The following is an 11,649-nucleotide window of genomic DNA, read 5'->3' as shown; positions in this document are numbered from 1 at the left end:
TGAACCTTAGCGTCCAAAAGATGGGGCACCAGCATGAATTCCTCTAAGCTCAATTACCAGCTTAGTACTTGTAGCGCAGCCACCAACCAGGAATTCCAGTGCCTGGTACACTCTGGTCCCCCCAAAACCTTGCCCAAGGACCCCCAAGACCCAGACCCTCTGGATCTTAACACAAGGAAAGTAAACCCTTTCCCCCCATTGCCTCTCCCAGGCTTCCCCTCCCTGGGTTACCCTGGAAGATCACTGTGATTCAAACTCCTTGAATCTTAAAACAGAAAGGAAAATTCACCTTCCCCCCTCCTTCTCTTTCCTCCTCCCAGACTCTCCCTGAGAGAAACAGTAATCCTAACACAGAGAGAAATTTAACCTTTCTCTCCCCCTTCCCTCCTTTCTCCCCACCAGTTCCCTGGTGAATCCAGACCCCGTCCCCTGGGGTCTCACCAGAATAAAAAAAACAATCAGGTTCTTAAACAAGAAAAGCTTTTAATTAAAGAAAGAAAAAACAGTAAAAATTATCTTTGTAAATTTAAGATGGAATATGTTACAGGGTCTTTCAGCTATAGAAACTGGGAATACTCTCCCAGCCTAAGTATACAAGTACAAATTAAAATCCTTTCAGCAAAATACCAATTTGAACTCCTTCCAGCCAAATACACATTTGCAAATAAAGAAAACAAACATAAGCCTAGCTCGCCTTATCTACCTAATACTCACTATTCTGAACTTATAAGAGCTTGTATCGGAGAAATCGGAGAGAAACCTGGTTGCACGTCTGGTTCTTCTGAGCCCCCAGAGTGAACAACAACCAAATTCTAACAGCCCACACACAAACTTCCCTCCTTCAAGATTTGAAAGTATTCTGTCCCCTGATTGGTCCTCTGGTCAGGTGACAGCCAGGCTCACTGAACTTAACCTTTTACAGTCAAAAGAGACATAAGTACTTCTGTTCTATTAACCCTTGACTATCTGTTTATGACAACATCCCTCAGCAGTCTCACCACGTCAGGATGTGTTTATTAATATAGTCCTAAAAACACCCAATGATGTAAATGTAAGGTATTTAATTGTCCTGAGCCAGATTCTGCTAGTAATTTTGCATTCCCAGTATGCTGACTTTACTAGGGTTGCTCTGGATTTGCATCAGTAAAACTAAGATCAGACTCTAGCCCAGTTTGTGTGAACCCATATTACAAAGAGGACACTTGCTAGATGATGACATTTAACAAGATGTTTATAGCATGTTAAATACTGTTGTGACAATTATAACCTTAAGCCACTAAAACAAGAAAGGAAAAAAGTCTTAAATTCTTGCTAGTGCTTTTGTTACAAAGTGGTATGTAGCATGTAAAGATTCACACTAGAAAACAAATTGCAATAGATTGAACTGCCCAAGAGGATTACATCATGGCTGTTTTATCAAAGAGCTCACTTTTGAAGCCTTACCTATATTGGCCAAGAAGCTGAGTTTGTTGAAATGCTTAAATCATTACAATGTAGCTTCAGCTATTCTGTTCTTAATTCAGCTTGACAAGGTTGGGGACAAACTTGTTCAAGCTAAGCCTACAGAAAAAAAGTTTTGTCACCTACAGCAATGCTGCAAGCATCCAGCGTGCTTGTAAAACATTTTGGGCCAGATCCTCATGTGGTATACATTGACAGTTCCTCTAATTACAAGGAAGTTGTGCTAATTTAGAGCATCTGAGGATCTGGTCTTTTGTGTCCACACTCAACTGCTCACAGTGTTTTCAGAAGCATTGCTACAGTTGCAAGTGTGCTAGCTCTAAGATCTTACCAATCTTTTAGTCCTCACCAGGTCTCTTTGACATGAGTAGATACTTGTGCAGACTGGCAGCAGTGATGGTGTAGCTGGACAAGTTCCCAGCACAAAGCTCCTGCCTAATTTTCAGTGACAGCTCAGAACACTGGCTCTGTTACCTGTCAACCCTCCACCCATTGAGTTTAGAAGCTACATTCTCTTTAGCTTAGGGAGGGATCAATTTGTCTGAAAATACCTTGTTATCAAGTTTATACGAAGTTCAGCAAATTCCTTTGACAGATACAACTTCCCACAATATCCTTGAAAAACACTTAAACTCAATTCCATAAGGATCTTTGGAGTCATCATACTAAATTTAAAATTTATGAATTATTGTGGGCTGGGATTGTGTAATCTGTAAAGTCTGAATGATCAAAGGACTATACTGAACAGTGTGCTGGAAAAGAATGGACATTTGTGAAATGAATTTCCTGGAGAATACCTAAGGCAATGGTCCCCAACATGGTGCCCGCGGATGCCATAGCACCCGCCGGGGCATTTATGTGCGCCCGCCTAGCGCCCAGCAGGGGAAAGAAGCCATGACCCTGTGCCTGCTGGGGACAGAGAAGTCAGGCTACAGGCACAGTGTTCTCTGTTCCCGGCAGGTGTGGGGCCTGCCTAGTGCCCAGAAGGGGAGAGGAACTGCTGCCCCATGCCTGCCAGGGACAGATAATTCTGGGGCTGCAGGCTGCGGGAGCTGATGTTCTCAGTCCCCAGCAGGTGCAGGACTTGCCTAGTGTCCAGCAGAGGAGAGAATCCAAGGCCCCACGCCTGCTGGGGACAGAGTACTCTGGGGCTGCAGGCATCAGTGTTCTCTTTCCTTGCAGCTTTTCTCTGGTTTCTCTCTTGATTCATATATTATATAATATTAAATGATTTTTTTTTTGTATTATTTAATGTACAAATACAAAATAAGTCTTGAAAAATTGTTGATGCCTGCCACACTCTTCTGAAAACATGAATGTGCTACTGGCCACAAAAAGGTTGGGGACCACTGACCTAAGGGTTGGTGAATGCAAACTCCTCACTTGGTGGTTATGCAAAAACCCAGCTTTTTGAAGCTACCCTGAGGAATAGGCTTTTGTCTGCTGATCACCTGTTACATTAGGCCAAGAATGAAGGTCCTAGCTATATAAAGGAAATGGCTGGCTCATGTTTGTTCGTGATCTGAGACAGTTATGAACTTTTGAGCATGGAGAAAACCCAGTTGTGAGTTTTTGAAAGACTGACACCTACCAGAGCCCAAGGTTTGAGTTGGAGTGACCTATTATAAGCTTTTTACCATGTGTGTAGATTTTTTGAGTTTTTTATTGTTTTTCTCTGTAATGATGCAGGTCTTTAATCAAGAGAGATGATGGCTGAGGAGCAAGAAGCCTAGCATGAGTGCCCTTTGGGGACTATAGTAACCCTTGCCCTAGAGGGACAAAAGGGATTCAGCTGGCCTTTCAGTCAGGGAGAGAAGTTGATTCCCTTTGGGGTGACATAGCATGTTGTTGATAAATTCCTTTTATTGTGATGGTAATTTATGGTTTAATATTTGTCTAAGGAAGCATTTGATGTTACTTCATATTTATGTTCCTGCCAAATGTCTGGGTTTTCTACATAATGTTTAAAAATTCAAGGTTATCACCACTGGATTCATTTCCTTCTGCCTCTCCTCACAGTAGGCACAGTCTAGCCAAGGCCTGGGTTACTGCAGGACCAGAGGGGGAATACATGTGCAATTATCATGAACTGATATATCCTTCTCTAAGTCTCAGATAGATGGGGATTTGGAAAATTGCTTTCTGGTAGCTTCCAAGGTCTGAAAGTCTGCAGGGAAATAGAGGAGATTGACGTGCATCTTCCAGGGAAAACACCACAGGAACAAGCCAACTATTACATGTGTTTTTGATGCACAGAAATCTACGAAATACATAACTCTACCATCTACCATAGAGAACAAGCTCAGCTTTAAGGAAAGTTCAGGGCCTGTGAATAAAAATGCAGGGTTTTTAAGTTACTGGAAATGGTTAAAATAGAAATTTTAGAAGTTGTTTACATTTTTTCCAGGATCCTATGTCATAAATTAGTATACATTTTTGCAGATTACCAGCACTGAAGGTAGAGGTAAAAGATTCATACTCTAAAAGACTAGGGAAGAAAGAGAAGGAAGGATGCTTAGCTTGACATCTAACTCTGTCAAATGAATTTTTATGAAGAACATTATTGGTAGGGTACTGTTAGTGTACTCACCACAGGCACATGCTTTGTGGCTAGGCTTGGAAGTTCATTTGCCATCTAGCACCCTCCGTCAACAAATACTCTAGCCCCATGGTGGTCTCTCTTCTTGCATCTTGGTGCTCCAACCAGCTCCCCCCTCTTCCAGGGTACCAAAGTCCCATGCGGACAGTGTCCCACATGACACCGCCCATCATCTTCCACCGCTCCTGGGCTCCCCTTCCATTCCACTCTTCTACCAGAGTAGCTTGTCCCTGGCGTCTCAACCAAACTCAAAAGCAACACACTAATAACAATGAAAAAAGCTTTGGCCAAATACCTGAGCTTGAACTTTTAAGCCATCCTTTCTCCCCAGCTCTCTGTTCTATGGGACACTCACTCTTGGGGGTTACCTCCTAGGAGTCTTGCCCTTGTCTGAATCCTCTACTTCCCAGCTTTCTGCCTAGGGGTTGGCCTTTTGAGTCCCCTTTATCCCTGCTACCCTCTCACATCCCTCCTGAGGCTTCTCTCCTCTCTACCACCTAGAGAGAGAGTACAGCTCTCTTTCACTGTCTCCCTGAAGCCCTCTTATACTCTGGGCTTCCTCTCTTTATGGAAATCACCCAGTCCCTCTTCTAGCTGAGACTTCTCTTTGATTGAGCCTGGCCTACAAGTACAACTGGATGTGTTAATTGGTCTCTCAGACCTACATTAACCATTCTGCCACCTGTATGGGATAAAAACCCCATCACAGGTATACTTTCAACACAATTCACAAATATTTCACTCAAATACCATTGTGATATGTGCACTTTGAAAAAACACATAAACAAAACACCCTTAATAGATTCCCTTCCCTGTTGCTCATTTGTATTTTTTTTTTAGTCCTGTGGTGGCGTAAAAAATTCCCTTGTTACACTTCAGTAATTTGAGAAAACAGCACACATCACTAAAAATACACAAGAGCTCCCATATTGTACATCCCTGCATACTCGGGCATTTAACTTCTGCCTATACTGTGTTTTACTATGCACAGAGTTTGGGAATTGTCAAGAAGAAAAAAAAAGCCTTGAAAATTAAAAAGTGCATGTCTGTGTCATAAAGGTGTTTTATTCAGCTAAAACAGGCAGTTGAGGTCATAACTATAAAGGCCAGATCCAGCTTCCTGTCCTAGTATGTCTCAATGACAAAATTCTCTTCTATGCAAGGTCTTATACCAGACCCATCACCTTGGTATCTTAAGGCTTGTCAATATGGAGAATGAGTTAGCAATAAGCTGTGCTGTAAATCTACATTGTTTCCGCATGCCATTCATTAACTGGTCCTGTGGACTCTGCTTCCATGCACTAAATGTTCCACTTTGAGCTGCTGCTGGTTTGAAGCCCCAGTAGATCAAAGTGCACTATAGAACTTTTAGTGAATGATAGCAGGATCCACGTGGCTAGTCAGTGTGGAGTAGGCTACAGCACTGCAGACTTACAGCCCCACTTGCTGAACACTAATTCTCCATTCTGACAAGTCCTTCAGCCTAGATTTTTAGAAGTATTTGTGTTGCTACACTCACCGTTACAAAATTTAAGTGATTTAGGAGCCCCTGGAACTTTGTAGTAGGGGACAGCATTCACACATCCCTGGGCTGCCCCATCTCTCCCCTGAGGAAACCATGAATAAGGACTTTGGGATTCAACCCACTTATCACACATATTTCATGCTCAGAATAGGTTGATTTTCTGTGACTTTGTCCAGTGGCAGAGTAACTCTGAGGCTGGCAAAGGTTAGGTATCTCAGCTGTTTCTCAGTCTCTAAAAATACTATTAGATAAATAGCTCTATAATAGAGACAGTGGGTAAAATCCTGGCTCTATTGATGTCAGTGACATCAGTGAGGCCAGGATTTCACCCTCAGCATTTTGGGTTGCAAGTTGTCGTGATTCCAAAGGGCATACTATGCCTCTGACCTCGACAGTCTTTCTCAGAGTGTACCCTTCGTGCTAGGCCATCGATCTCCACTTTTTACAAGGGGGAATCCTACAGTTCTGCTATTCCAAGAGTGGGTCTCTGGCTTCAGCACCATTGTTTCTCATCATAGGTTCTTCAGCAGGTTCAAAAGAGCTTGAACCTGTCAGACATCCCCTTCTTGGGAGCCAAACAACCAGCAGATATTTGCAGGGACACAGGACATCCTTTTCAAAGGAAGACCTTTATTAATCAACTGGATAAGAGGTTTTATTTTTCCATTCAAAACTAAAGACCCTAAACTACTAAATGTAACTTGTCTCTTGCCCAGGCATACAGGATCTAACTCCTGTCTGCCCAGAGCAGCAGTGTTCTTATTACAATCTGTCCACATCTTTAGTTGTTTCAAGCTCCATGCTGTTTACACATGTTCTGCTCCTCTTGGCAGTCATTAAAAGTTAATCTGGTTGGTTGGTCTTCCATTGTATCTCAAAGGTAACTCCATTCATATGTTGACCGTGCTTGGTAGGCTTATTCATACCCGTACAGCCCGAGTTAGGCTGGATCTATACTGGCAATTGTGTTCTGAGCTGTGCAGAAGGCATCAAGGAGAAGACACGACAGCAGCTGCTGTATATCCTTTACAAAAGTCCCTTTGCTGGCCTACATCTGCTACATTCATTACATGTATTCAGTGTAGACATAACCATGTCTGTCCAAGGATATTACAGACACAAGTTGGGTGAGGTAATATCTTCCCCAGCTTCATCTTCATTCTACAACATTTGTCTCCTCTGTCTGCCTATGCTAGACTCCTCTCAAGTCTTGTGCACTAGGAGCACAGCCCTCTCCCCTGCCATAAACTAGCCCATAGTGTGTATAAAAACAAATAATTTAACACAGGGAAAAGCATGTTCCCCAGTTCTCCTTTACTCTGAGTCCTGGTTACCACTCTGTCAGATTGAATACTGGATTACCATTACCACCTAGTGAGTAAAGGTGAAGGGGAGGGATATAATTTTGTATGCTCATAATTATAACATAGGTTTAAAGAGGAATGGCTTTCAGGAAAGTATCTTTCTAACTCCACTGACTCATTATGCATGCAAAAAAAATGAAACAAAAACCCTTCTCATGTGACATCCTTTCCTAAAACAGTAACATTGACAAAAGTTTCCAATGTCAACCTAATAACAGTTCACTTTAAAATAAAAGTATCAGTCCTCAGCAGTTGATGGTACTATCTCTTTACACTATGGTTTGTACCTGGGAACATAATCTTATCCAAACAAGACAAAAATAAACTCCAGTTTTAGGTTTCATTTTATCCGTTAATCCTCCAGTTACATATCAGTGGTGGATTGTTAGTTTAAAAACTATACATCTTATATTTTATTCTGAACATCAGAGCTTGTTCTGTAATGTACAGTTCTGTTCCAGATACAGAGCAGATTGTTGGTGACCATATTTAAAGGATTTTGCCTCCTCTTCCTAGCCCCCTCTCCCCCACCCCTCCAAAAAAAGCAGATTCTGGCCAGGGGATAGATAATTTAATGTATTTTTACCAGTTTTGGGTTAGCAATAATTTACAAACTGCATTAAAAGCACAGTTACTATCTGCAAGGTAGAATTAAATACATATATTTATATGAAACATATTTTCTGAATCATGACCATGCTAATAGCAATACCACTGTCATTGATGGAAAAACAATAAAACATTAGTGAGTGGATTGCCAAGTATTATAATCATATCACAGTGTGTACTTTGATCCTCAGCTGGGACTTCCACAGTACTAGCTTTCAGGTGGCCGCTTTCTGGATGTGTACTTCAAAAGGAGCTGCAGTCAGCTCTCCTTGAGGAAAAGGTAGCCAACTCTCAAGCAAGAGAGAATGAGTCATTGAGTCTTTGAAGACCCCTATTCAGGAATAAAATGACAGTGGTGATTCTTAGGGAACACATCTGAAAGTTTGTAATGGCTGTCATGGAATGTTTTTAAATATGTCTCTAATTTGTTAGTGTGACAAAGTTCCTCCTCTACCTTGGTGGGTCCTGCGCTTATTGGCAGATTTGCTCACCTCAGTGATCTTCCCCACAGTCTGGATCAACTCCTCCTGTGTCTGATCAGGAGTTGGGAAGTTTAGGGGGAACCCAGGCCCGCCCTCTACTCCGGGTTCCAGCCCAGGGCCCTGTGGATTGCAGCTGTCTATAGTGCCGCCTATAACAGCTGCATGACAGCTACAACTCCCTGGGCTACTTCCCCATGGCCTCCTCCAAACACCTTCTTTATCCTCACCACAGGACCTTCCTCCTGGTGTCTGATAACACTTGTACTCTTTAGTCCTCCAGCAGTACACCCTCTCACTCTCAGCTCCTTGTGCCTCTTGCTCCCAGCTCCTCACATGCACTTCCTTTCCTCTGACTCCTCCCAGCCTGACCAGGTGCCCTGATTAGCCTGCCTTGATTGGTTGCAGGTGATCTAATCAGCCTGTCTGCCTTAACTGGTTCTAACAGGTTCCTGATTATTCTAGTGCAGTCCCTTCTTTGGTCACTCAGGGAACAGAAAACTACTTATCCAGTGACCAGTATATTTGTCCTCTACCAGACTCCTGTACCCCACTGATCTGGGTCTGTCACATTAGTTATTGGGAGAAGATTTTCTATTAACCCAATGTGTACCTAGTGTCATTCACCATAATAACTAGATGCTGCCATTACTATTTCATTGATCATTTATTGCACATTCCCAAGAGTCTAGTTCTGTCATCTCTCCATAGTCTTCTGTCAGAGATAATCCTGTGCTCTGAGGGTCCCACTGATCTCAATGTGTGTTCAATAGGATTATTCAATTTGAGGAAGAATTGGGGGCCCAAAATTATCAGAAGTGTCGTTGATGCAAATCATGCATTTTGCATTGCTGATGCACCCAGAACTCCTATTACAGTCTAGATTGGGCCCTGAGCATGTCATTTCAGAGCAGCAAGAAAACATTAGGGAACCAAGACCCTTGGTTGTCTGATGAGGCAGGAAGTTGTTTTTCCTTTTGATATGCTATGCTCCACCAAAACATTGAATAATACAAAAATATTGCTTTTGTTATTCACAACTCCCTTCCTTTTCCCCTCCACTGAACAGTGTCACAAACTGAAACAATGTACACTCCAGTTTTTGAGTTTGTGGTGTTACATATTAATGGAATGTACTTTCATCTCTTTGTATCAGAGCAAAGTTTCTTCTGTCTGACCTCAGGTAAGTCACTTAAACTTCTGTACCCTAGCTCCTCCGTTGTAGAGTAGGTGTATAATACTTCCCTAAGCACTTTAATGTTTGTAAAGTGCTTTGGGAGAAAGGCACAGTACTGCATAAATTGTATTTACGTCTGCAGCATCTGGAGCTAAATGATGCTACATTCTCTGAGTGGGATCCTCATACACATGGAGAGCTCATTGGAACACTTGTGACCACATGAAATTTCATCAAAGCTAAAATTTTTTATGAAGACATTTTTTTTTTCAACAAAGACTTAGTCAAAATGTTGTAGGTTTATTTTATTTTTTGAGGGGGGAGGGGCGCTAGGGAGGGACTTATACTCTATCACTCAGTAGTTAGGATATTGACCAGGGATGTGTGAGACTCATGTTCAAGTTCCTGATCTGCCTGATGCAGGACAGAGTTTTTTATTTCACATCACTTTGAATCAGGAAAAAGGGAGATCTGAACCTGAACTTTCTATGTCCTATGCCGTGCTCTAACCATCACCACCCCATCCCCCTCTGTGCATGTGTGCACACGTGCACACTCTCTTGAGACCTCTTCCCAAATTGAAAATGGATGTTTTGACACAATTCCATTTTGCAAAAATGTTTGAAAAGTTTTGGCTTTGTTCCAATACTGAATGGAAACATGTCTTGAAACCTCAATAGTTGCTCCAATCAGCTCAAAACCACAACCACAAAGTTAGCTGGAGCTCATTGCAGGTTCAGGAATTTAGTTTGCTTTGCATTTCTTTGCCAGTCATAAGATGGTTCTCATACACGGTTTCATGGGATATAACTCCAGTGTAACATATAGTATTTTTACACACAATCTAAGCATACCTCATGGCTTTGTGCTTGTGGTACATGTATATGCATACATAGACTAAACCTCCCACAACCCAGATGAACCACACTTTGTTTTATTTTCCAGCATGCAGATTTGTCTTCTGGGGAAAAGCTTTTTATTTTAAAACATCTGTGGCAGAGCAGTGTTTAAGGATATGGTTCAGCCCCTGATATTAACATTTTAAAATGTTATTTCATGACTTTGGAGTTTAAATGGTATAGTGCACAGGGCTATTATAAGTCCTGTAGTCCTTAATAAAGCAATTAGAATTCATCATTCTGCCTCTGGTATTTTCCTCAGTACTTTAAATGACTTTGAAGCAGGCATAGGGCCAAGTGGTGAGAGACAGTTTCAAGCTAAATTAAGACAAATAGGATTTTCCTTTCCCCTCTGGATATGTGCCTAAACTAATCCAGTGACTTTCCCCCAGCATTAATATCAAACTGATTTATACTTTGCATCATGACTGCATACTCCTAAGTCAGGGAGTATATCTATTGAGCCTACCCAGTACCTACGCACAATATGAGAAACACTAGCATCATCCAGCTACCATGTTGTGTGAAATGGAAAGGAAAAAAGAGCTATATCTGGAAAACATATAACAGTCTAGCTATGCTGTGGAAACACTTGTAACGTCAGGCAGGTATGGATAAAGGCTTTGATAATACTAAGGAAAATGGACTCTGGACTCAGTATGTAGGTTGTTATGGAAACTGTAGACTTCTGAGATGGACAAGTATCTTCAGAACTCTTGTGTTTTATACCATAATGGCATCATTTAGGACACTAAATGGATTCTACAGCCTTACTAATGGTGTTTTTCAACAAAGCTCCCTTTGGATTCATTCCCTTAATTAGCATGCTACTGAAACCTAGTGCCCATATTTCCAAAAAATATTCACAGTTTAATGAAAGGACATTTCTAAAGCCATTGACATTCACTGGGTTGGATTCTTTAATGTGTAAATCTGAAGGAATTCCATAGACACTGGACTTACATATGTGGCGTGTAAGTAGTGTCTGAAGAAAATCAGGCCCCATTATGTTTCGTTGTTTAACGCCTACACGTTTTTTGTTGGGTATTAAATATCAGGCCTTTAACTTAATGGGATACAAGGAACAAATTTGGAAAGTAATACTATAGAATATTTTATTTTAAATTGAATGTGTTTATTCAAGCTATGATTTAAAACAAAATCCACAAAACAGAACTACAGAGCAGATCTGTTTCATAGTTAGCATTGCAGAAGTCCTCTCAGAAATATGCAGCATGCTAAAATGAAGTAAATTCTATCATTAATGTTTAATATGAGTTCAAGGTACCGAAGATGGATACTAATGTAATATTAACAAAACAAATGAAAACTTAAAATAAATTAGTTATTAAAAAATAAGTACTCAGACCAATAAAGTTGATAATTGAAAATGCCATCTAATGTCCTCTATGGAACTGCACTTAATATTAAAACATGAGTAAGTGCAAATTTGGAAGCAGTAGCTGCTTTGTCTAGGAGTAATTTCCTTCTGTGACCAGGACAGAGAGCTTAAAAGTAGCTGAAGAGTCTCTAAGA

This window comes from Gopherus evgoodei, chromosome 2 (assembly GCF_007399415.2).
Source record: "Gopherus evgoodei ecotype Sinaloan lineage chromosome 2, rGopEvg1_v1.p, whole genome shotgun sequence".
NCBI lineage: Eukaryota > Metazoa > Chordata > Testudines > Testudinidae > Gopherus > Gopherus evgoodei.
The sequence above is the reverse complement of the archived record's forward strand: the minus strand, read 5'-3'. Positions refer to the sequence as shown.